Source organism: Onychomys torridus, chromosome 2 (assembly GCF_903995425.1).
Source record: "Onychomys torridus chromosome 2, mOncTor1.1, whole genome shotgun sequence".
Lineage (NCBI taxonomy): Eukaryota > Metazoa > Chordata > Mammalia > Rodentia > Cricetidae > Onychomys > Onychomys torridus.
The window spans coordinates 47,238,789-47,263,328 of NC_050444.1; the positions used below are offsets into that span (position 1 = coordinate 47,238,789).

The 24,540-nt window shown below is 40.8% G+C and overlaps 1 protein-coding gene across 1 annotated transcript in view; it reads left to right on the plus strand.

Annotated features, from left to right (window-relative positions):
• The first annotated feature begins 7,160 nt into the window (after positions 1-7,160).
• The window catches only part of Gpr63 (G protein-coupled receptor 63), a 53,272-nt gene continuing 35,892 nt past the window's right edge, over positions 7,161-24,540 (plus strand). The window contains exon 1 of the mRNA XM_036179827.1: positions 7,161-7,600. The gene's annotated coding sequence lies outside the window, so the exon portion shown is untranslated. The remainder of the gene's footprint in view (positions 7,601-24,540) is intronic.

The window sequence follows — 24,540 nt, forward strand, 5'->3', positions numbered from 1 at the left end:
TGGTTGTGGGGAAGATAAGGACTTTTATAGCTCAGGGGCAGGGGGTTCCTAAATGGGGGATTTGGCAGACAAATAGGGTGGGTTACAGCAGAAGCAGAATATAGCAAGGTAGGCATAACAAGGTAGTCATAATAACCCTTTGAAACAAAGGTAGGGTTGCAAGATGGTCATGGTTGCAAGGTGGTCACAACTTTTTGAAACATAAGCATAGTAGCTGCTTCCTGGAACAGGCAGTACAGATTGATCTGTAGTTAAAGTTACAGGTGGGTCATGGCCCGATCCTTGAGAAACAAGTTAATCATAAACAGGAATGAACCTGGTTTGTCTTTACTATAAGATGACTTTCAAGCCCAAGATGGAGGCAGGCTGCTTCATCAATTGGACTTACAATTTTAAATCTTCTCCCTTGTTTTAGCTGCTATATCTTTTTAGAAATATTCAAAGTTATGTTGTTATTATTATTTTTCCTGAACTAGAGATCAACTCAGTCTGGATTTACATTGACAAAATTACTAGACAAAATACCAGTGTTTCTAGAGTATGACCTCTTAGATAAGCTGTTTGACCTCTTAGATAAGCTGTATTTGATGGAATTTTTCCTGCTCTAAGGCGAAAGGATTGTCTTCATAGGGTAAAGTGGGTTAGTTGTTGTGGTAGATTGACTAAGAAATGTCCCTGTAGGAACATCTGTCAGAAAGCTGTGACCTTTCTGTGAACTATGGATGGGGCTAAGTGCAGAATAGTCTTCTCACAAAGTAGATTTCTAGAGAGAATTGTATAAATAATGGTCAAAGAATGCACCTGAAAGCAAGGGCAGGAAGGGAATTTCCTGGCATGTCCACATCATCTCAGTGGGAAAGACAAAGGAGGAATATTCCTAGTTCTTTTTCATATAGCCAAGATGATAAGACACAGTACCAGGTACATTCCCTCCCTGTTCTTGAGCTAACTGCAAACATCACCTCATGTTTTGCTTTTCTTTAATAATAAAAATTCGAAGTGCTTTCTTTGCACTGCTCTTGAGCACAGAAGCCTGGAGTCCCCTGGTTATCTCACTCAGATCTTTGCCATTTCCTTCACTCTGTGGAGACTTAGTCTAGCTGACGGGGACAGGTCCACAGTCCCTCATAGGCTCATGTATTTGGGGAATTATCTCCAGCCGGTAGTGCTGTGTGGGAGGTTATGAAACATTTAGGAGGTGCAGCCTTCCTGGGGGGAGTACATCAGTAGGGCTGGCATTTGAGACTTTACAGCCCGAGCCTGTAGAATAATCCTTCTGTGCATTGTAAATATGTGTTGCTCTCATTGGTTAATAAAAAGCTAACAGGCTAGCAGCGAGGCAGGACATATAGGCAGGACAGCCAGACACAGAGGACTCTGGGAGGAGGAAGTGCAGAGTCAGGGGAGACACCAGTCAGCTGCCAAGGAAGCAGGACATATAGTAAATGAGGTAACAAGCCATGAACCATGTGGCAAAGCATAGGTAAGAAATATGGGTTAATTTAAGTGTAAGAGTTAGTAGCAAGCCTGAGTTATATATAGGTCAAGCATTTTTTTTTATTAAGAAATTTTTTATTCATTCCATATACTAACCACAGATCCCTCCCTCATCCCTCCTCCTGCTCCACCTCCAGCCTTCCCCTCTCAGCCCATCCCCTTTCTCCTCCTCCGAAAAGATAAGGACTCCTGTGAGGAGTCAGCAAAGCTTGGCACATTCAGCTGAGGCAGGTCCAAGCCCCTCCCCCTGCATCAAGGCTGTGCAAGGTGTCCCACCATAAGCACCTCCCACAAAAAAACCCAAACCCTCCCCCCAAAACAGGGCATGTATCAGGGGTAGATTTTATTCCCACTCTCAAGAGCCCCTCAAACAGACCAAGCTACACAACTGCCTCCCCCATGCAGAGGGTCCAGTCTAGTCTCATGCAGACTCCACAGCTGTGGGTTCAAAGTTCATGAGTTCCCACTAGCTTGGTTAAGTTGTCTCTGAAGGTTTCCCCATCACATTCTTGATGCCCCTTGCTCATAGAATCCCTCTGCCCTCTCTTCCACTGAACTTCTGGAGCTCGGCCTGGTGCTTGGCCAAGCATTTATAAGTATATTTGGGACTGTGTCAGTTATTTGGGACTGATGGCTGGGATTTGGAAAAAAAAAAATCCTCCTACATCAGCCCACTTCCAATTTGTCCTCGCTGCTTCTGCTCTGCCTTTGAGTTGTGAACTCTCAACTTCCTGCTACAGCATGGACTCTCTCTTTGAATCTGCAGCCAAAATAAACGTTGCTTCTTAAGTTGTTTCTAGTCATGGTGTTTTATTACAGCATCAGAAAAGTAACTAATATACAGTTATGCACACTTCAGAGGAATTAATGATTATAAAACAGCAGAAAAGCACATCAGTACTATATTTAGAAGGGACTAGATGTATGTATGTACATACATCATATTTATAGTTAGGATCTAAATAGATAAAAGTTAATGAGTGATTTATTAATTATTCAGGGCATGGATTTCTAAGACCATTTGCTTCTAAGCTTTCTCCTCTTTCTGAGGACTTTTTTGGTGGTGTTTTCTTTGCTATTAACTCCCCCTGATATTCCTATGTGCTGATAACTTCCCATAAATTGTATGTATGGAAAGGCACAGACACGATTATGACTTAGAATTCATGTTGTGCTCCTGACTGAGATAAAGCACATGCAGTTCGCACCGCAGTTGAGGGTGTTTCGGAGACAATGAGGAGCAGAAATCAGTTAGAAGTCTACCACCTGCCTGTCACACACTGAAGCACTGGTGCAAAAAGAGAAAGATCAGTCAAGATCCCTGTGCATACAGAAGAAAGAGTGCACACATCATCACACTTCTCAGTTCCAGATGAGTTCTGCTGTGTGGACATCCTGGGGGGTCTCAGCCATGATAGTGAATCTGAATCTCCAGGGAGTTTCTATTTTACCTCTGTCCAGCATCACCGAGGGTGGGCTCCAGGTGCTAATTTTAATAAGCTGTTGGTTAATTCTAATGCGTAGCCAGTATTGAAAAATTTCAATTTAGCTAGCAAATTAGAACAACCATTTATTTATAGGCCTTACCAAGTATACCTGGCTATGCTGTAAATGTCAGGTTCATATGGAGATTTTTTTTTCCCTTTGAGATGGAGGCTTGGTATGCTGCTGTCGTAGAACTCATGATCCTTCTGTATCAGCTTTCTAATCACTAGGACAATAGCTATGTGCTACCATACCCAGTGAAAAAACTGATTCATTGCAAGACACTATTTGCTTAATATCTTGCCACAAAAGTAGTTTCATATCTAGTCTATTTGTCTTCAGAAACAAGGCTTTTGAACTTATTTTGAACATGACTGAAAATAAGACAGACTTTACATGACTCCAAACATACATGATAGAAAGTACTAACAAACAATATTTTAAAAATAATAAATATTTAAAAATAGTACACAGGTTTTAATTTTGTCTAATTCACATAATAATGGTGGAGTCTAGGGGTTCTCCCTTGTGGTAGAGCATTTGCTTAGCACATGATATACTCTGAGAGATTCCCTCAGAGTCTGTGCCCTGCCCCAAACACAAACAAAATGACAGTGGTTTATATCTGGTGAAATGATTTCAGAACTTTTAGAGACATTTTTCTAAGCCTTGAAAATCCTGGGCTCTTTTCTACTCCAACAAATATCTTTTTGCATATCTTTTTCCCACCAAGGCCTTCTCATTTTATTCTCTCACTTAGGCCTTTCCTTTTGTCTTTGTATGTCTTTAAAGGTCACCAACTTGCTTCCTTGATAAAAACAAACAAACAAACAAAAAACCAACAAACAAAACACTTTCAAGATGACTCCGATTCATGGTGTTTCTTCTGACACCTGTTCTTAACACATGGAGCTTATCATACATGTATGAATGTGCCTGAGTGTGTGCACTTATGTGGATGTGTACATGGAGGCTGAGGTCAATGTCCAGACTCTTAATCATTCTCTTCCTTATTGTTGAGATAGGGTGTCCTACTGAACCTGGGGCTCATTGGTCCATTTAGAGCGGCTGACTGGTGAGTTCCAGGGATCCTCCTGTTTCTGCTCTCCAGGGCTGGAATTCTAGGTGATGTGGGATGTCTTTCTGTATGCTGTGAAAACATGTTGCTCTGATTGGTTGATAAATAAAGCTGTTTGGCCAATGGTGAGGCAGAATAAGGTTAGGCGGGATATTCTAACTAGAGAGAAAGAAGGAGAAAGGCAGAGCAGAGCAGATGCTTTGAGCTGCCGCCAAGAGAAGCAAGATGTGAAAGTACGGATAAGCCACAAGCCATGTGGCAAAGTATAAATTTATAGAAATGGGTCAATTTAAGATATAAGAGCTAGCCAACAAAAGCCTGCAATGGCCATACAGTTCGTAAATAATATAAGCCTCTGTGTGTTCACTTGGGTCCCAGTGGCTGCAGGACTTGCAGGTGAGAGATATTTGTCCTGATCTCGGGACAGGCAGGACACAGGAAAACTTCTGACTGCATCTAGGCACATCCTGCCATGCCTGGCTTTTATGTGGGTGCTGATGGTCTGAATTCATGCATGCACGCCAAGTGCTTTGCTGATGGAACCATCTCCCCTCATCATTTGCTTTTACACCAAATTATATGATACATTGTGATGCCCGGTAATTGGTTTATGCCTTGGAGGGTCATGTCTCCTCAGCTAAATTTAATTTCCTGAGGATTGTGATCACATTCTACATTCGGGCTTCTGCACATTTAGAAGGAGGTACACAACAGACACTGAGATCAGCCGTGTGGCCCTGAACAAGCCAGCTGTTGAGATTTTCTTTATTTCTTAAAGGAAAAGGGAAGTTTTAGGTTACGCTAAAGTCTCTTCTAGGTTTATAGATTTGACATGTAAGGGATTCTATAATATTTTCAAATGGAAAGAAAAATAGAAAATGGAATGGTTTAGCTCAGTGAAGATTAGGAAGTTTCACGTGTGGGAAGAAACAAGCAGAAGCTGACATTTTAATTTTATTGCATTCTACATGCACATGAGTGTGGCTTCATTCATGCTGTGGCATGTTTGGTGGTCAGAGAACAATTTTTTTTGGAAGTTGGTTTTACCATCAGTCCTGGAGATCAAACTCAGGTCATCAGGCTTGGGTGGCAATCACTTTAATCCACTGAGCCATCTCCCCAGCCTAGAAGCTGGCATTTTGGGTATGAAAACATCAACTCCTCCATTCTATCCCTGAAAAAATAGAATAGTTATTATAGTATAAAAATGAAGTTGGGGCCTATGTCTTTGGGACACTGAAAATGTGAACATTTATGGACTTTATTCCAGTTAATGACTACACACTCACACACACACACAAATTTCTATAGACTGCTATTTAGTAAAATTGATGACATAAAAATACAAGACCCAACAATGAACATAGGTTGAGATGTGCAAAGGTAGCATAGGTTAAGGGAAAATAACAAAATAAAATGCTTCAGATAATGTTTGTTCACAGTTTGTTCCCCATCTCTGAGGATGTTTCCAGTGGCTACTGAGGACATGGCTAACTAGTTCAGCAACTTGTGACTCCAGGACCATAAATATTCCTGTTCTTCCAATCTTAAGACTATTGGTAAAGGACACAGGGGGCAATCAGTACCTGTGGCGGTATCTGTAGGTGCTGGAGAGGGCTGTAGTGGGCATCTATGTTGTTCATCTAGTCAATATACTTACCTTTTGACCAGCAACACTTTAATTTTAGGGAGCATCCTCAACTCAGTCCCTGTAGTTTGGGTGTATATGGAAACTGGTATACTACAGCTAGTTCCCTTGACATGTTTTTGTTTGTTTTGGTTTTTCCAGACACAGGCAAAGGACCCTAGCCTGGCAGGGTCCATTCCATCTTGTGGTTCCACACGCTCGTTCAGAGGTATGCACAGGATCCCAGTGGTCCAGTGGTCCTTGGCTTGCTCACTTGCATCGGCTGTGAAGGAGGGTGGAGGTACATTTGGAGCTACAGTTCTTGCTCCGGCTTAGGGAAAACAGAGTCGGTATAATGAAAACACAGGCAAGATGTGAAGAGAAACTGAGTCTTAAGTCACCCTTTAGACAGCTGCAGGAAAAATTTTTAAAAAGAAAATTTGAAAAGTTTTTATAAATATGTGAGCCAATAAATTCCACACTCTGCACTACAGGTCTTCTTACATCACTGTGAGTTAGGTCTTGGTTTTTAGATCTGACTAGCTTGACTATTTTATGACGGTATTCTCTTTACTCTTGCTGTATGCTAACCTCCTTAACTGCTTTTTACCAAACCGGGGGCTTAGTTGCTCTCCATCTGGTAACAAAAATCACTTCTACCTCTTGCCTACAGTCCCTGCACTCTACAGTGTCCCAAAGGGAAGAACTGAGTTGATTGAGGTCAGGGCTATAGGGTGCAAGCTCCTTTGGATTAGGAAATGTCACTCACATCCTCGGAGTCCTTCACTGGGACTGATGCTTTGGAGCCCAAGCTGGATCATAACCCCTAATTGCCTCATTGTTCCTTTCCACCTCAGAGTGGCCCCACAGGTCTGAGAAGCAAGGGTTGGAACCAAGAAGAGCAGCTTTCAATGAATGGTCTTTTCATGCTGGTCGGCTGTGGGATCAGGGCAACTGCCCATGCTCTGAGCTTCCTGGGCCCTCCACTGTATGCCACAAATGTTGATGATGGTTAGGAAAACAGTATCATCTATCACTTGGAAGCAACATTACTGAAATTTGAAGAGAAAATCTTTCCTTTAGGGTCTTCCTGAGTCCAGTTTGATGATCATGAAAGCTGGTGCTTCTGGCAATCTATTTTGAGGCCACCTGGCAAGTGGCTATTGGAAAGAACAGAGTATGGGTCAACTCAAGGCATATTAGCCACTAGATGTCAAGACTCCTTCAGAGGTCCAGATAAAGGTCCAAGCTGGCCTTCAGTTTGAAGTGCTCCAGGGTGCGACCCTCATCACAACGTTGGAAATGAGGAGGAAGCAGCAAGAAGGTTGTACACTCAGTTGAGGAAAACAGTCCCACGGGGCAGTGATTTTTTTAGCGCAGTGATTAGTGTGGTTCAGAGATGGAGTGTTTGGTCAAGAACTTAACAGGGTGTGGTCAGTCCAAGCAAAAGTGAGGTTCCCTGGGCGGGCCAGCAGCAGCAAGGAGTCCTCGGTGTAGGCTCTGAGCACTTATTCCCTTAGAGTGCCATTGCTCAGGAGCGTAGGGTGAGGTGACTTGGGATCCTGGAGAGGGAGGAGTCTGAGTTTTGACTGCTGTGGCCGCCTAGGATCCTGTCTGGGCTGCCCCCTCCCCCTTTCCTTGCCTCCTCCCCACTCCTCTCCTCTTCTTTACCTCGCGGCCTAACCGACAGCCGGCGCCTTTAAGAGCCAGCGCTGGGTACCCGGGGGCGGGAGCCGTCGGCAGCCGGCAAGGCGGAGGCACTGCCGGGCGATGCCCCGACTCTCCGCCGCCGCCTCGGCCTCCTCCTGCGCCAGGGGCTCGGAGCTGCGGATCTGCGGGGCGATGTCCGCAAAGTTCCAGGAGGCAGCGGCCGGCATCTCCCTGCGCTCCCGCCGCGGCGCCTTTTGTGCGAGGTGCGAGCTCATCCCGGGCGGGCGAGCGGGCGGGCGGGCGGGCTGACTGGTGGCGCGGAGCGCGGCTCTCCAGGGTTCCCGCGGCTGCACCGGGCTGACTCGGCAGCCAGCGCCCGGGAGAGGCTCCCGGCGGGGCCGCGGCTTTCCGGGGTGGCCCGACGCTCTGCGCTGCTCGGGGCCTCCTGGATCCCGGGCGCTCCAGCCTGGGACCAGCCGAGCACAGCCTAGCGGAGGGCTGGGACCCTCGGGAACTTTCCCGCCCTGGGCTCTCCATTCTAGCATGCTCGCTGGGGTGTTTAAAAAAGCTCAGCAACATAGCTTTATGAGAAATCTTCCCCTGGGCTGGCCCCAGTTTTCAAAGTGATCATTTAGTAGACAGTCTGTAATACTTAGGAAATACGGCATCAGCGTTAGGATGCACTTTTCCCCGGTGAGGTAGGGGTGAGGTTTAGCGGTATCTTTTTAAAACAGGATTTTCTTTGTTTATCGACGAGATTGCTGTTCATCTTGTCTTTGATTAAGAATGTTCCAACTTCTTAAGGATTTTAGAAGTAATATTTCTAAGAATGGTCTACAAAACCTGGTTTATTGCATAATATGACTTTACTTCAGACAGTTTTACCCATGGAGGAGGTAAGTAATCATTTGATAAAACCTAATAGAAAGTTCATTTACTACACGCACGGTCGTTCTCCACGTGTCCCATAAGTGAAGGAAGCCCCACATGCTCACCTTTCTGGCCTCCCTACCCTCCCGTGTTCTGTGTTCTCCAGTTAGCGTGGTGATCTGATGTCAGGTGGGCATCCAAGTGCTGACAGAGTTGTGTGCTGTGACATGGTACCACATAGCCCACGTTCTAGTGACACATTGATTGCATCCCCTAGTTCACTTTGAACAATAAAAGTAAAACGCTAGCCCTTAAATGAAGTATCCTGAAGTGTTTAAAGGAAGTTCATATGCGTGTGTTTCATACACAGCTTTGTGGCGGAAAGATATGCGCTTCTCAAATAGTCACAGTAGTGGAGGGAATGCCTTATCTGTAGCATGGGAAGTTTTAAAATAACAGAAATAGCCACCAATACTTGTAAAATTGGAACATTGATTTTTTTTTCTTGAAATATAATTTTGTCACTTTGCTGTTTTGTATACCAGAACCGAAACTTAAAACAATATTCTAAACATTTTCTGGTAATTTTCAGTCAACATTCTTGGGGGAAAATTTGCTCAGAAGTCACATACTAAAAACTCTAACTCTGGTCACAATCGTCCCTTAAACTGGTTGGACTCCAGGCAGAATGGTAAGAATTAGTGTTGTAAAGATGGTTGTGACTGAGTTCCTAGAGTTGTACTGACTAGTGTAACTGCTCTGAGGTTTGGATAGGTGTATTTGACTTAGGACATATATTTTAGGAGGACTCCTTTTGAGACCCTTTCTCTGTACACACTGTATTCATATGGATTTATGTAGGTGTTATGATATCACACATATGTACCTCTCTGTCATCTCTCTCTCTGTCACCCCGTCACAGGAAAACTAGAGACACAATGATACGTATTCACTAAGAACAGCAGATCTAAATGATTAGAAACTAAAAGTAGTTTTTCTTAGGGTTTAATCTTTGGACATTTTAGTCAAAGAACACTGTTTAGATCTAGCACATATTTGAACTCTTACAAAGCTTGGACCAGCGTGCCATATACCAATGGCCTTAAACACACACTTATCTATGAAAGTGATCCCACCACTGGGTGATCGAATTAGGCATTTCTCAGCTTCAAAAATCTGCCATTAGTAGGTGGGTGAATCTCTAGATAAAACTTAGTTTGTCAAGATGGTGTTTAGTTTTTTTCAGCATGAGAAATGGCCTCTGGTGATTCTCACAGGTTGACAACTTAGGAAGCTGATCTCAGAGGCAAGCTTGAGGGAAGGTCTGTGTTCCCCTTTGTGAAAACACCTTAAATGTTGATGGTCACTGCTGTTTGATTTGAGAGTGGCCCACTGATGGTTGGGCAAATTGTACCCACAGTACAGTGTTGCAGTCACTATTAAGGGTAACAAGATCTTCCCCTTTGGGATATTTCTCAGGCACTTTCCACAACTGACGATTTGGAATTTCAGCATGTGCATGAACATTAGAGGTGGAATCAACCCATTAGAGGGTTTTTATTTTAGCTTTAATTTACTAGGTATTTGGGAAATGTGTTTGCATTTGCTTTTGCTATAAATGCTCTTTACATTGTTACAAGTGGCATTCAGCATAATCTCCCCTTCCTCTGCTTTTGACAACCAAAATTAGTGGGAGTTCTTAGTGTTCTCTTGCAATACATCAAAAAGCTCCACAAAATTTACATTATGTCTCTTTAGCTTAAAAAAAAAAGGCACATTTGAAATGTTTGACTAGGAAAAGTTCATAGCCTTTTGAAACTGATGGGATTTTGGTCAGTTATAGTTTAAGTTGCTTGGGAAATTTCAGTCTAAGGTTAGATGTGTCTTTGATTTAAACTGGATGATACACAAAATCAGTACTTTTGTAACCACAAAACTTGGAGAACATTCCACATAATTTGCAGTGTGGGCAGCCCAGCATGCTATAGTGTTTAGTTGGCTTAAGGCGACATGCCATGATTGTAAAAAATGGTTTCTCAAGTTGTCAGCAAGCTGCTTCTGTCTTTGAGCTTGGCACACAGGATAAAATGCCTTTTGTCTCTGTACTGCTAGATATAGACAAAGTTGGCAAGTGTAATCTGTGTGCATTTCTGTTTGTATGACAGAAGGTTTAGGAAGCTAAAGAATGAAACTCTAGTACACTGGGAAGTCCATCATACTGTGAATGTAGGGAACACTTAGGAAGGATTTTAAGAAAGGTTTTGTGGGGAAATGTGTGTATTTGCCATTAAGAGGGTAACTACTGGTCACCTATTGAAATTAAATAATAACATTATTGTTTTCAGCATTTCCTTTGATAGACAATGCAAAAGAAATTATGCCCTTCTAGGTCCAACTGAGATTAAGAAGGCACCCAGCCAGATCCTGTATCAATCACTTGACCTATATGTTGATGGATTCTTAGATAATTTCTAGTTGAAACTCTTCTTATCATTTTATCATGTTTTACATACTGTTTGGGGATTCTTGACCAAAACTTTGTGGTTAACTTTTTTATTTGACCGGATGAGCTCAGTCTGTACCCTAGAGCACTGGGAGGAATTCACTTTGGGGAGGTTGGTGCTGAAGAGGCAGACATTATTTTGCATTGTAGTGGTTACCTCCCGAAGGGAGACACTCTCACCTTGTCCTACTTTCTTAAAGAAAAAAAAAAACAACATTTAGGAGATTTTAGAGAAAGAACATTAATAAGGATTTAAAAATGCCTGAAGTTTGGATGGGAATTAGGGTTTTGCCTGGAAACTACCTAAGAATCAATTTGTGTGCCAGATACTTGGTTCTGTATATAGGCTGCAGGTGTCTGTGGCAGTTCTTTGCTCTCTCGTGGTCCTGGAAGCATGTAGGTACAAAGGGGACTGGGGTCGGAAAGGTGATGGTATCCATTACCTTCCAGAGGGAAATGTTTGCCTGAGTGTGTTCAATCCATGCTTTCCATCGCTTTAGCTTGTTTCCATTTTCATCCAGGAAGGGAGGGAAGCATTCGGCTGGCTCCATTTTGATTAAACTCACACAAACCTAAATACCATCTAAAATTTCAGTGTCTGATTCTAGCAAGAGTCCATCCCTGAATTTTCTCCGCCCACTGCTCCTCGGCACTTGCTCTTTGCCTTGTCCAGTTCTTTGAGGTTCTCCCATTTTCTACAATATGGTCAACTTTGCCCCCTCTTAAAGATGAAACAATGTTGACAGTGTCTTCCTTGTGTTTGTTAGTTCATGGATATTTGCATTTAAGGCTTTGACTCCTTATTTTTCATTATCACACTATATTAGTTTTTCTCCTAGTAGAAATGACATGTTTGTTATAGAAAATCTATCCAGATAAGCAAAAAAAAAAGAACTCTACCGAGAGATGATTATTGTAAGTATTTTGTTGTGTATTTCATATCCATGTAGAAAATATTTTAGTTTCTAACTTTATATATTGCTTTGTATCCACTTTCCATATCACGAAGTGATGTGTAATATTGAGTGTTGAATACTGTTTTTCTGTGGATGCGCTGTGATTTAGTACAAACATGTCATCATGACAGACAAGGTGCTGCCATTGGTGCTGCTGTCCCAGGTTGTGCCGCCTCCTCCTCCTCCTCCTCCTCCCTCCTTTCCTGCTACTGTAGGGCAGGGGATATCTTTTTATAGCTCCATTTTTAGACTCATCTGGGGTTATTTATGTTGAGTAATATCCTAACTTCGGAGTTTTGTGGGAGAATAAGGACATTGACCTGAAGGTACTTTATTATTCCCAGTTCAAACTCTAGTGACCCATCAGCATCTCTCTCTCTCTCTCTCTCTTTTCCTCTATAGTTTTTTTCCTCTTCAGATAGAAGACCCAAGTCAGAATTTCAAGACCTTTCTTTTGAGCACTTTATCCAAATGAAATAATCCCAGATGTTCACAAAGACATACTCTTAATCCCCAGGCCATCCGTTAGTGTTCAGCTATATCGGTAAATGCTGTTTACATTTAATACAGCAGTTGACAGTGTGCAGTGAGAATGTTTTTCGTTCCTCAAGTTCAATCTACTTTACTCTACTCATGCTTGGCTTCTGAAGGTCCACACACTTTGAGGCATACATAACTGCTCTGAGATGAAATGAATATTGCTTATTATGTAGTCATGTTTAACATTTAAAGATTTTTTTTTTCTTACCTGTGGTCCCAGCTCCTGGACTTTTTGACAATAAATCTGTAAGGTTTAAATGCTCAGCACTTAGCTTTGAGCTGTGTCTGCACATATGGACCTATATTTTACCTGTGCTTATATTGATCTTTTTTCCCCTCTGTCAATAATATAAAACTATAATTTAGCCATAAATTATCTTTGATAACCAGTATGAAAGTGTCATACTGATTATCTTTTTAAAAATGTGGTTATTTCGGCAACAGAACAAGAGATGCAAAATAGGCACTGACAGGAAAAGAACACGTGTGACTTTGCCACCTCATGCTCAGACCGGAAGTTCTCTCTAATCATCTAATGGGACTCCAAGGAGTACATCACTGCTGTGGTTCCCATGCCCACTCTTAGCATTTAGAATCTAGCATCAGCTGTGGGAGACAATCAGCCCCCCCGCCACCTCATTTTCTGGACTAGTTTTTTTTTTTTTTTCTTCCATGATAGAACAGGTGCTTCTTTCTTTGTCTAAGTCAAGCTTAGTTCACTGTTACCTTCTAAGCTGGTGTTTTTTTCTGACTTTGCACTTGAAAACTTGAAAAGTGTTTTGTTTTTTGCTTAGTTGAATACAATTTATCTCTTTCTTTGATATCATAAAGAACTGTGTTTGGATTAATAAGACTTTTTGTTGTTGGGACAAAGACCTAATAAAAATGGCCTAACAGAAGAAAGGTTTATTTTGTTCATGGTTTCAGGAGTTCTAGTCTAAGGTCACTGTCTATTGCATTTAGCCTACAGGTAGTGAAATCTCAAGGTGTAATAAGCATGTGGAAGAAGAGGCAATGGTTTGCCTCGTGGAAGTCAGGAAGAGATGCAGAGAGAACTGCCAGGAAAAAGATGCCACTCCCAAGGACATTATCCCAATGACCTACTTCTTTCACCTAGCTCTCATCTCCAGAGTTTTCAGTATCCCAGTAAGGGCATAAAAATGTGACTGCATCATTGGGCTCATCCATTGATTAGGTAATGGCTTTTAAGATCTACTCTTTCAGAATGATCAGATCCACTAGCACATGAATGTTGGGGGCAGTACTTCATATCCAAACCACAGCAGTGTCTTTGTATGCTGCCATGGATGTAATAGACATAGACAGATTGAACAGGTGCATTTTTCTTTTTCAGGAGGAGGATCACTATTTATAGGGAAATGCAGAATATCTTCTTGAAACTGATATTTGCTACCGCTTCATCCTGAAATAGTTCATTTCTTATTTTGTTTCTTTGGGACTTTATGTCAATGTAACTACATTTATGTGTGTCTCTTGTACATTTACTCACTTTTATGATTTGGGGATACATGTTCAAGCTTATTCTTGTGGGTTTTTTTTGGTAGGAATTTTACAATTTAATTATACATTTATAAAAAGATACTTGTCACTGTTACTGTGTCACAAAAGGTAGAGTCAGATGTTCTGTCACATCACAAAGTAAGTTTCTGGCTGACCGTGGAGCCTCTCATCATTTCCTCCCATTACTGCTAATCTATGCTTCTCCTTCTCCCTTTTCCTTGTAAATAGTGAAGTATGTAATTTATCTGAACTCTTAGCTTTGCCATCTCTGTGATGTGTTTATTTGTAACTTACTTTTTATGTGTTTATTCCCTTAAATGGTTTTTAGGCTTATTTCACCTTATTCTGATCTCTTAGGTCAGCTCAGCTCTTGCTTTATTCAAGGACTTTAGATTCCCCTCATTCAGCTCTTTATCAGAATATCTAAAAAAAAAATCATGCATCTCTAAGTATTTTCCATGGTCTCTTTTTAATTAACTAATTGATTATTTTATGTATGTGGGGAGTTTTGCCTGTTTGTGTCTGTGCCATGTGTGCAGTGCCTGTGGAGGCCAGAAGAGGGCATCACGTTTTTTGAGACTGGAGTTATAGATGATTATGAGCTGCCATGTGGGTGCTGGGAGTCAAACCTGGGTTCTCTGGGTGATCCACCATTGCTCTTAACTGCCAAGCCACCATTCTAGCCCTGTCTGTTATTTGTTTTAGTACAAGCCCTTAAGACTGGAGGTTCTGAATATGTATTGCTGTTATTGCTAATTTCTGTTTGCGATCAACTCAGACTAATTGTTGCGTATCATACCAGTTCTTTGATGCTTGTTAATGTTGTGGGTTCCAGCAGGTGCTCCATTTTAACAAAGGTTGCACATGTCACTTTGAAATAACACATACTCTTTTGTTTCTAATTGTGTCAATTCTTTATTAACTTTTTTTCTGCTTAATTATTCAACTGCTGAGATTTTAATTATGGATTTATCATTTTCATCTGGAATAATTAATGTTGTCCTTCTTGAGGACTGTTACATATATAAGTTCAAATTTTAAAAATTTACTTGCGGTAAAATAAACCTTTTTGTCATATATGATGACTTTATCTCTGATACTTTTGACTTAAAATCTTTTTCCTTTGATATTAATGAAGCAATATATTGTTCCATATAGATTGTGCTTGGTTTTATATATCATTCTTCTTTCAGTGGTTGAAGCCAGATGTCTGTCATTATGGTTTTGGATGTGTCTCTTGTTAACAGGATATAGCTGAATCTGCTTTTAGTGGGAGAATTTAGTCCTTTGTACTTGGAGTGAAGATGCCTTTTCTGCATCATCTTTCCTGTCTTAACTTTTTTTTTTTTTTGGCTAGATTGACCCTCTCCCCATCCTTTTCAATTTTAGTATTCTGTTTACTAAATGAAGTTAAGTAACTGGCTGGAATCTCTGTATTCTTTTAGTGACGACCCAGATAATTTTATTATGAATACTCATCTTTATTCATCTGTGGTGATTGCTGTCTTTGCCCTCTATCGTAGAATTGAATTGTGTCCTCCCAAAGGTTACATGGGAGGCCTAAATCCCAGAGTATGTGTATTTGGAGATTGTACCTGTGATGGGATAATTCACGTTAAATAACCTCTTAAAGGTAGACTGCCATCTGGTGAGACCAGACACAGGGATCCCCCTCCCTCTCTGCACATGGAGAGGAGAAGCCACATGAGAGTGCTGTGCTGAGGGACACATGAACGTTGTACATGTTAGGAATGGACCCATCCCAATGCCACCTTCAACTTGGACTTTAGCCTCCAGAGCAGTGAGAAATGTTTCTATTGTTTAAGCCACTTATGCTGTTTTTTTATTTTTATTTTTATTTTTATTTTTATTTTTATTTTTTATTTTTATGAGACCTAACCTTCCTTATTAAAACCACTAATTCCTATGAGCAATGTGTATAACCCCACTCCAATCTATTTCTTGTTAATGTTTTAATTAGCTTTTCTTCTTTGAAAACCCTCTTTCTGGTGTTGTATCCTGCACTTCCGTGTAATTGTCATGACCTCCTCACCTTCCTTGTGGATCTGGCCTTCTATCTGGGGAATTGTTTTTGTCTGACAAATATCCTTTACTCTTCCTTCACTGAGTGAGTGTGTGGGGAGAGTTTGTTTATAATAATAATTTTAATTACCCTTCTTTCTTGAAGAGAGATCCTCTGGGTATTAAATTCCTTTTTGACAGATAATTACTTGTAGCATATCACAAAATATGATTCCAGCATCCTCTACATTTTATTATTGCCATGGAGAATTAAGCACCCAAGCCTGTTTTGCCTCCTTTGCTGGGGAAACTGAGTTCTTCCAAGATGTTTTAAAGACATTCTCACCACAAAGATAGTTTCTGTGTGGGTGCATGTGTGTGGGCACATGTATGTCATGCATTTCAATCTGCTGTCTCTGAGTGGGAATTAAAAACAAGCACACATGATCCTGTTAGGCATCAGATTGACTCCGTTTGCACATTAACATTTTGTGTAATTCTGACAACTTCCGTTTGTTATACTATGAATATTATTTTAGGATCATCTTACACTCCAGTTGTGTGTTTATTTGCTCATCTGTATTTCTCATTGCCTCATCTATTGCTCCGTTTCTCATTCATGACTTACTCACTTCATAGCATTCAGGGAGGTGTCTGTTCTAAGGTATAGTTAATTCACTTCAGTAATAAGCCATTTTGTTGACTTAGTTTTAATATCACTTATTTTTCATGTCTATGTTATTGTTTGGCATGTTTCCAAATCTGTTCAGTATCAACCCCTTACAGTTTAATGTATTCCCTGTCTAATAATTTCTTCACCTGAAGTCTTTTTTTTTTTTACATTTTATAAAATCTTTATTGACAAATAATTCCCATAGTATACAATTTGTCTGTTTGCACAATTAGATAAGACTTTAGTCCAGCATCCTCATAGGCCCATGACACCACCACCACTTTCTATTTTAGAACATCATTGTCTTCAATTTCATACACACATATAATGTATGGTGATTTACCTGAAGTCCGTGTGCGTGTGTGTTGTAGCTTCCTTTCTGTTGCTGTGATAAAACACTCTGAGCAAGAGCGGCGTATGGAAGGAAAAGATTAATTTGTTTGGCTTCCAGGTCACAGCCCATCACCGAAGAGGTCAGGGAAGGGACTCAAGCAGGAACTGAAGCAGAATTCAGGAGGAGCCCAGCTTGTTGCCTCTGTGTCTGCTTATGTTCAGCCAGCTTTGCCTATAGTCCAGGACCACCTGCCTAGGGATGGAGCTTCCCACAGTAGGCTGAGATGTCCCCCATCTATCAGTCACCCAGCCAATCCCCTGCAGACATTCCCACAAGACAGTCCGATATAGGCTCTCCTCTCAGATGACTCCAGGCTTTGCCAAATTGAGAGTTAAAGCTAACTAGGACACCATGTCTCTGCCCCTTCTTTCCTCTTGCTTTGGCTGGTTGGATGTTCGGTGAGGGTGCCCTGCTTTACTGTTGCTTGGAAGTAGTGCTTTCTCTCAGTTACAGCTCTGCAGAGGAGACACGCTTGCACCCCCACCAGCTTGGGTGCCGTCCTCATGCGGGTGTGGTTGAATCAGATTGTTGCTGGAGAATGTTTGTTTGTTTGTTTGTTTGTTTGTTTGTTTGTTTGTTTGTTTTTCTTTGTCAGGGCTGTTTATGGACACAGATTATTTTTGGAAGATTGTTTGGCCTCCCCTATTTTATACCAGGATCAAGACCTGCAATTTTCTATTCGATCTCTTGTAGCATAGTGAGATTTTTACTTCTTTTAAGGCTTTAATACAGGAAACATGGTTCTTTAATACCTCTGGTTGTTGTTAAAATCTTCTAGAAAGTAGAATTTTGTGATCACAATTCAGATTATTTAAATTTTATCATACTGAAAAAAACTGTTCTGTTTCTGAGGTAAATTATACAAGATTGAATTTTTTTTTTTTTTTTTTTTTGCTCAGGTTAATAAGCAAACCACAATCAAACTTCCATGGGGTTTTGCTTTTGAAAATAAAAAGCTTAGGTAGGAATGGTGGTCTATGTGTGTAACCCCAGAACTCAGGGGACTAAGGCAGGAGGATTGTGAGTTCAAAGCTATCCTTGACTACATGCTTTGGGGATAGGCTAGGCTACATAAGAACTTGTTTCTTATGTTCTGGGAACCCAAAACCCTACTTTCGTCAATTGTTAAGAAGACACAGCAATAGTTTCCCCTTACCTTTTAGCTCTAATTTTGTCCTTTGCCGTTGTGGTAGTTTGAATGCAATTGTTCCCATAATCTCTTTTTGTTCGAGTGGGTGTGGTCTTGTTAGAGGAAGTGTGTCACTGTGGGGGTGGGCTTTCAGGGCTTTTGCTTAAGCTTCACTCAGTGTACAGTTAGTCAACTTCCTGTTTCCTGCAAGATGTCACATTCTCAGCTCTAGCACCTGTCTGCCTGCATGCTGCCATGCTCCCATCATGATGCTAATGGACAGAACCTCTGAAACTGTAAACCAGCCACCCTAATTAAATGTTTGCTATGGTCCTGGTGTCTCTTCACAGCAATAAAAAACCCTAACTAAGGCAGCCATTTTTCTCTGTTGATAACTGTTGAAATTTCTGTGTGGAACCTGGAACTGGCCCTTCACTGAAACTTAATTTTGTTTACAGACATTTAACATGTTGTTCTTTTAGATTCAAACGCTGAGCTTAAAAAAGCTATTTGGTTTCATCTTCCAACTTGAAAGGCACAGTCAGTCTGGTTTAGCTGACTCTTGCCTATGGCTTTTGTGTTCTGATTTAAACATAGTAGTAAGGAAAGTCAAACTGTGGTCATGTTACCTTATTTCTAGCCTTAGAAGTTAATGGTGGATAACTGGAGGACTTCAGTTTTGAGAGGAGGTAATTACTCTATGCTTATTTCTAATTATTTTACCTTGGTAAACATTTTAAGAAATATTTGTAATTTGTTTTCTTCTTGTTGCTAGGTTTGAGTATGTCTTGCCTTAGGTGAAAATTCATAGATTGGAGCTTTAATCCAAAATGCAGTAGTACTGTGAAGTGGAATTCTTGAGGTTAGGCTATGATGTCTCTGTTCTCATGAGTGGACTGATGTCCTTGTCGTGGAAGCAGTGGTTACCTCAACAGTCAGTTGGTTATAGGACTTTGGAGGTGGCTCCATGGACACAGCACTGCTGTCCAAGTGTAAGGACTAGAATTAGGATCCCCAAGTGTTTGTAAAAGTCCCAGCAGGAACGAGGGATCCCTGGGGAAGGTGCCAGGTTCTGCCAGAGACCCTGCCTCAGTCAATAAAACGGAGAATGATTGATGAAGACTGGGTCTCCACATGAACATGCAAATGCATGTGCTCCTGCACACATGTGTGCCTACATGCATGTAAATACATACACACACACACACACACACACACATATATATATATATATATATATATATATATATATATATATATACCTACATGCAAAATAAGTAAAATGTATTGTTCATAAATGTGAGTTTGGCCCTCCGAGAGTTTCTTTTTAAAATTTGTTTTAGTTTACATGTATAGATGTTTTGCCTGCAACCATATGTGTGCACTGTCTTTGGAGGTCAGAAGAAGGCACTGAATCCTGTGGGCCAGGGGCTACAAACACTCGTGATCCACCATGTGTTGGGAATTGAACCCAGGTCCTTTGGAAGAACAGGCAGTGCTCTTCACTGCTGGGTCATCTCTGTAGCTCATGGTTGGCCCTCTGTTGCTGGTATATGTGTTCCTGCTCTCTCTGTCTCTCAGGCATAGCTGCCTTGCTTTTCTTCCGTGTACCATGAGATACCACATACGAGGACCACTTGACATGACAGAGTCTTTAATCACTTCAGAACTGTGACACAAATAAATTCTCTCCCTAAATTACCAATCCCAGGTATTCTATTCTATCAGACCAAGGTGGACTAAGCCAATTTTTTCCTCTCACCCTAAATGATGCAGCCATGTGGGTACTGCTTTGGTTGTGAATAGTCAAATAGAAAGCCACTGAAGACCTTAGCCTTTGTGATGCCCAGTATGCATGTACTATAAAACAGCAATAAAAGCAAGCACAGTGTGAAATGGAAATGGCTAATACTGAGAAATAATAGAGAGATGGCTCAGCAGCTGAGACCACGTACTACTTTTGCAGAGGACCCGAGTTTTGCTCCCAGCACCCATGTCAGGAGGCTCACAGCCATTTATCCCAACTCCAAGGGTATTCAAAGCCCCTGGCCTATATGGGCACCTGCAGTCACGTGCACATATCCCTATAAAGGTATATATTACATAAAATAACAAAAATAAGTCTTTAAAGATAACACTGCAATTGGCTTGGTTCTCTTTGGGTCATTGTTTCATTCATTCATTATTCATCACTGGATAATGAGAGTTGAGCTTTTACTCTGCTGTGCTCTCTTAGGAAATGATTTGTTGCTATATTCTTAGTATTAAAATCTTTTTGTCTCAATTCTCTCCTTACATCACATAAAAAAGCACCAGAATAAAAACTTTCTCTTAATCTAGAATTAGTTTAGTTAAACTGCAATCTAGTTTAAGACTTAATCTGCAATTAGTTTAATTAAACTAGAATCTAGTTTAAGACTTAATCTTAAACTAGCATCTCACTCGTGGTTCATCCTAGGATTCCAGGAGAATGGGTCTTTTGGCAGGTAAAGGAAGTACTTGTCTCCAGAGCTGCACTGAGTAGGTCAGTTTGGCTTGAAGGAAGGGCCAATCTCTTTTATATCTGATTTAAATGGAGATGTGTTCATTCACAAAATACTATCTTTTCTAGAAATCCATTCAATTTCTTTTTTCTTTTTCAATTTCCTGCTTATCAGAAACCATGAATATAAAGAGAATTTTCACATTTATTTCATTAACTGTTAAACAAATTCTTGCCAGTATTGAATATATACTGGGTGCACGCATATGTGCACACATATACATCCCTTTGTAACATCAATTACTCTTACAGGCCATTCTGCTAGAAGAATTATGTGACCAGGGCATGAATAAGATATAATAAAGCTGCAAAAACTTGTGTGGACATGAGTATAGTGGTGTTTATAATGACATTTAATGCTTTGTTTCTTTCCTCTTTTGTTAAGAAGCAATTCACAAATCGCAGTTCTGGCCATTTGTATGTATACTTGACATGGAGCCAGTGAATTCCCTATGGGCTGCAGGTCTTCAGTCTCATGTTGGTTGCATCAGCACTTTGTGAATTTGTCCAGCAGTTACTGGTTCTTTTGTCTTTGAGCAGCAGACGTCTTACTGAATGGCAACACCCATGATCATTAATGGCGGGAACCTCAGTGACAGGCAAGTACTGGGCCTCCCTCAGACCTTTTCTCTTGATATTTTTATGACACTTGGTGAGATATATTTCTTTGGTGTTTAGAACTCAGCTTTTAAGCCAGGTGGTGGAGGTGCACATCTCTAATCCCAGTATTTGGGAGGTAGGTGGATCTCTGTGAGTTCAAGGTCAGCCTGTTCTACAAAGTGAGTTCCAGGACAGCTAGGACTGTTACACAGAGAAGCCCTGTCTAGAGAACCAAAGGAAAAAAAAATCAGCTCTCATTCTTCTTTTATTTTTAAATACATTGTAAATTTATTTAAAGTTTTAAAATTATTTTATTTGCATGAGTACATGTGTGTGTGCATGTGTGTGCATGTGTGTGCATGTGTGTGCATGCACATGTGGGAGTCAGGTGACAGCTCTAGGTATAGGGTGTCTCTTGCCACCTGCTGGGTTCTCACTGTCCTGCCTTGATTTTTTTTTTTAAGTTAAAAATGAATATTGCAGATTTTCTTTTAACGGATTTCTTCTTTGCTAAGGTATTTTTCTTCGCCCTGAGCAGGGTTCATGTTGGGCATAGGGAATACTTTGAATTTACAGTGGTGGTTACTTGGCCCTTTTTATTGGACAAGTTCCTCTGGGTGACTCGATGCACAGTAATCTTTATTGAATTGCAAAATTTAGAAATAGTAGAAATGTATTCTTAGAGAAGATAATTTTATGAATGAATTTGACCTTTATAATTTGTATAGAGAATTTTATCAGCTAGTGAAATTCTAAGAGACATGAAATATTATTGTATTTAAAATGATTTGTTAACAATTCAGTTTTATAAAACTTAAGAAGAAATTTGCCAGGACCCATATTCATTACGTACAATTCTCTCTCAGTGCAGTGAAAGACTCCTGTTTGCTGCCCTTGTTTTCTTTTGGCTCTTAACCACTGTGACCCCTCTCTTTTCTTTTCATTCCCCACCGAAAGTAATACATAACCTATACCTTTGAAGCCAAATAAACCTCTGTTCAGCATGTGAATTTTTCCTGGATAATAGCGTCATGTCACTCTGGAGCATGAGATTTAGCAAATATTGTTAATAAAGTAAGGACACTTGTAAATGATGAATTATGTTTCCATATTTTGCACTCTTGGAGCATCCTGGCCTTCACAGCAGGGGTAAAGGTGTAGCCCAGAGAGTACTGGGTGTTTCTTGTGAGTTTCCTCATGAGGCTTTCAAGTTCTGTAAGCTCAGGAGATTCCTGTTTGAAACCTTCTCAAACTTGGGGCAGACACTGTGCACAAATTGGGTATCACAGTCTGAAACCCTGAAGTCCCAAGTGCTCTGAAATTATTTTCAAGCTCTGCCATGCTCAAAAAGTTCTGGATTGCAGAACATTTCTGATTGCAAAATATTCCAAATTCTAAAATGTTCCCAAAGGTGAAACCTTCTGATCATAAACATTTTGTATAGATGACAGTCTATATTTTGATAGAGAGAAAGGAAGGAAGGGAGTGAGCGAGCAAGGGGAGGAAAGACTCCTAAAGAAGTAACTAAATTGAAAAGAGTATGTTAAAGGGCTGTGCCATATTCCTTAGATTTGGCATCAGGGCCCAGTAAATGAGTCAGGTATTTATAATTGGTATATAACGACATTATGGAGATTGTGTTTTTGTCTCTTAACTACCTTGAATACTAAAGCCAATGTCATCTTTCATATATTTTTGAACTTCAAGTATTTTAAGTATGACCTTAGACTTTTCAGAATCTTCTTCAGCTTTCTAGAGTTATATTGAGAAATGGCACTGAATCGAGGTCAAAAGTGACCTGTCACTTTTCTTGGTGAGTCCCCGCTGGTCTCCAGCCCTCTTCTGCAGTGACATATAAAGAGCAGTGTGATCTTTAGTTCTGCACCTCTCCTCTGGCATTATTTTTCAGGAAGAAGAACTAGTAATTCCATATTTCCTCCTGTGTTCATCATTGAAATTGCTATGATACTGAGTTGTATTTACACAATATAGGATCAATGGGCCAAGAGTCTATCTTTTTTTTTAATGAATAGTTGTTGCATATAAAAAAATTGGGGTTATTTGAGGTCTCTGGTGATGTGATGGTCTTTAAAGTACCTGCTGTGAAGAAATTTCTGTTATACCATGTCAGAAGATGTGCCTCCTGATTGGGGTGAGGTGGGGTGGTGAGGTAGGGAGTCTACTCAACTATCTGCATTGTAAAGAGGTTATGCCTGAACTATCTCCGAGACAGTGTTTGGGTTTGTAGTAAGAAAGAGTGCATGGTGTTGGGAGCCATGCAGCCTAGTCTCAGATCAGCACGTGACTACCTGTCCAGTGGGTTTCCTTGGGGCAAGACATCTATGGAAATGGACTCTCCAAAGACCAGTAGTCAACTGGAAAGGGTAGGAATTTGCAAAATTGATGCAGCTTGCAGGCATTTTTCTCTGTCATTATACTTTGTCAGTTACACATGCAACAGCTATAATTTTCCCTGGAAATTCTTTTCCCTTTCCAATATTTTCCCCCTAAGATTCAGCAGAGGGCTAATGCTTCTTAAATCTCTTATCTGGAATTACTAACTTCAACTCCCAACCCTGGGAACTTTTCTAACTCAAGGGAGATAGTTAGGCACATATGAGAAAACAACACATGGAACATTAACCATGTTTTACAGTTCGGGAAAGGAGAGCAGGGCCTGCATACGCAGACTAGGAAGAAAGCCCCAGGGATACAAATGGTGCCATCTGTTGAGCGTAAGTTCCCTGGACATCACTGGTAGTTTCTGGTATGCCCCAAAGAGGAAAAAATACAATGCAAAATGTGGGATGGATAGATCCATCTTTGCCATACACAGGAGCTTAATATTGGTGGAAGAACTATGGTATAGTGAGATGGGAAAAGAGTGTTTTATTAAGGTCTGCCTTTTACAGAGAGATTGTGACATGGGACCCTTCTATGGAAAAGGGAACTGTAGAAAAACATATCTTGCAGGCATGAAAGAATTGTTTGGGTATGAATATTGTTGTCCTTAAAGCATTGTACCCATTTCTACCATCTTTTAACGTTGTAACTACAAGTAGCTGCTGCCAGCTGTAAGTGCTGCGAGAACAGGATGTGTCTGGCTCAATATGCAGTTAAACCTGCAAAAATGCTGAACTCTGTGTCTAGAATAAGGTTATGCAGGGGATGGGAAGGTGTATTTGGCGAAGCATAAAGGGGAACAATGGGGGCTTTCATAATGATCACGATGTATTCCTTAAGTTGTAATGTACTTCTTTAAGTCAAAAATAGAAGACAATAATAGAGCTGTTCATGTAACCCTGGTAAGAAAAGCTCTGTTTAAGTATAAATAAAGATGGCCTGAGCTATTTGGGACCACTTGAATGCAACCCACTTAGTGGTCAGACGTTTTCCTTGCACTGACTCCCCTTCCCATCTCAGGACCTGAACCCAAGCCGAGGCTGGACCCCG